Below are 3,024 nucleotides of genomic sequence, written 5' to 3'. Positions count from 1 at the left end.
AAATGCGAATGGTTCGGTGGATGTGCGGAGTATCGTTGAGAGAGAGGAAGACAAATGATGAATTGTGAAAGATGATGGGAATAGAGCCTGTGATTGATGCTGTGAAGAGAAACAGTTTGAGATGGTTTGGTCATGTGTTGAGGAAGGATGAAAGTGACTGGTTGAGAAGAGTGATGGAAATGAATGTAGAAGGAAGTAGAGGACGGGGAAGACCGAGAAAGACTTGGCTAAATATGGTGGAAGAAGAAATGCGGGCAAGGGGGTTAACAAGGAAGGATGCAGAAAATAGGGCAAAATGGAGAAGATTGTCATGGGGACCGCAAGGCTAACCCCCACTCTAGCAGTGAAAATGGCCTTAAAATGCATGTTGTTGTTGTTGTTGTTGTTGTTGTTGAACATGAGTACGTCTATTAATTACTTACTAATTACCTATTGGACTGCATTAATTACGTCTACTTCATTATTAATTACATAACATACCAGCACACACAAACACCACACAACACATGTCTTGTTGAGGGTCTGCAACCTCTCATTGCTCTTTCTTGTGTACCGATGCAACTGATTCCAGATAAAGATCAATATTTACACGGGCGGAGGGGTGACCCAATAACAAGCACTTTGGTTGTCCAAGTACTAGAGAGCCTCACAGTAAACGGGTGTTGTGGTCTGAAGGAGTGAATTGTGCAAGAACATGGAACATGTTTCAAAATCAATGTGTACTATACTATCCCATTAAAACAAGTATAAACAACTTCACATTTTCGGAAAGATGTCACTGGTAAGGTTGGTTAAATGTGAACAGATTCACGGAGGTCAACTTCTGCAAGCAGCTCGGCGAAAAGAAGACTTCATTCAGATTCCATGGATTGACTGTGAGGATTTGGTTGCCCCTGAGTTATAGTATACCACTACGAGTGCTACGAGTACACAGGATTTCTTAGCAAGCCTGCCAAGCCATTGACACCAATCCAGACAGGATACATGGATGCATACAAAAGACCAGAACAGCACTCAGTAGAGCGCATACCTCCACCAGGCTGAACAGTTTACGTTTTGTAGACCACTGAAAGGCCGGCTCTGCATCCGGACCTGAACCAAAATCAAATTGATGGGTTATTGTCACCCACTCAACTCATCCACCACGTTTCCTCCAAATCCGTCCATAACGACCATCATTGCAGTTGATATTAAATCTTTCCTTTGCTCCAAATCATCAATTCGGATTCCGACCTTGTCACTCCACCTTTGACGTGCTGCTTATACTCACCCAACAATGTATGGAGACCCTCAATTTCAGACATGAGATCAGGGCCGTCTCTCTGGACATATCTCATGATTTTGATACAGCCTGGCATCCTGCCTTACTCTCCAAACGCTCTGCCTATGTCATCCAAAGCTAGCTCCACACATGGCTCACTAACTTCCTCTACTCTCATAGCCAATGTGTGGCACTTAACAGAATCCTTTCATCTCCTCTCCTTGTCAAGGCTGGAGTGCCTCAAGGCATTGTTGTGGGCCCAGTCCAATTCCTGATCTTCATCAATGATCCCTGTGACTCTTTGGAAAAATCACCTTGACCTATTTGCTAATGACTCCACTCTCTGCCGTGACATCCCTCATGCTTCAGACAAGTAGGCTGCAGCCTCTTCCCTCACTTCAGACCTTGATAAAATCACAAACTGGTCAAACACTTGGAATATGACTTTCCATCCTGACAAATCTCACATTCACCATCTTTCTCCGAAAGGACCATCTGGCAAACCCTCACATCTACTTTCTTAACAATCCTCTTTAGGAAGTTTAGTTATTCAAACTCCTGGGTCTATCAGCCATGATCTTTCTTGGGTAAACCACATTTCAATGTTGGCTTCCAAAGCCAGCTGCGGACTGGGCATCCTCCATCGTACATCCCTCCTTGGCACACCTGAAATCCATTTCACCTACAAGGCGTCATCAGCAGCTTGATGGAGTACTGCTCTCTCCTCTGGGATAGCACTCCTGCCTCACATCTTGCTCAGCTTGACACTGTGGAAACCAAGACATTCAAGGTTATTGGAATCTTCCATGATGAAGCTGCAGAATCTATGGAACTATCACTTCGCCATTGCAGACGGTCGGTGGTCTCTCTGTTTTCTACCACCTCCTTTCTGGTCTTGCACCCTCTGCTCCTTTCCGTGATTTGTCATTTCCTGCCCCCTCCTCCCCCCTTCCCCCCGCATGTTTCTGCAGGGCACACACGATCCATCATCAATCCTCTCCTGGTGAAACTACCAAAATTTAGTATCACTGCTCACCTCCACGGCTCCACTCATTTGTTCCTCTTTTTTGCCGCCTGTGGAACAACTTCCACATCCTCTTCAATATCATTCTGCCCTCCAGGTCTTCAAGACAGCTGTTCAACACCATCTCAGATCACGTCCCCAACCCAAAACCATGATCGTTGCTGCCCTCGTTAACCCTATCACAACCCCTCCTCCTTCCAACTTTTCAGTCTTCCCTCTTTGGAGTTCCCTTCTTTATCCATCTTGTCAACCCCACGCATCCTCTTCCACCCCCTATTCCTCCCCACACCCATTTAAGTCCAAGTCTCCCTCTATCTTGGCCTTCAAGTCTGCTGTTGGTGCCCCCCCCCCTCCCCCTCTCTCTCTCTCTCTCTCTCTCTCTCTACTGTTCCTTTTTGTCCTGTAACGTCCTGATCCGTTCAGTGCACTAGTTCTTCCATGAGCTTCGACTATGTATCCAAAAAGCCCAAAAGGCTGCTTGTTAATGGAACACATCTCTGGATGTCGATTCAGGATGGGTTGAAATTTGAAAAGAAAAACAGGGCAACCAAAGACAGCATGAGTTGTCCACAAAACCCAGAATCAGCCTTGTGATTCCTGACATTGTAGAAGGAGGCATTTAAAATGAAAGCAATTCCAACATGAACAGTGAAATCGTAAATGTTTAACTGAGTGGGGGAGGTTGTGATTAAAGAAGATTCCCATTGTTCCCGCCTTCACCTCCAGTAACTCCGCCCCC

The sequence above is a fragment of the Myxine glutinosa genome, chromosome 5 (genome assembly GCF_964187855.1).
Source record: "Myxine glutinosa chromosome 5, kmMyxGlut1.1, whole genome shotgun sequence".
NCBI lineage: Eukaryota > Metazoa > Chordata > Myxini > Myxiniformes > Myxinidae > Myxine > Myxine glutinosa.
Note: the sequence above shows the minus strand (reverse complement) of the source record.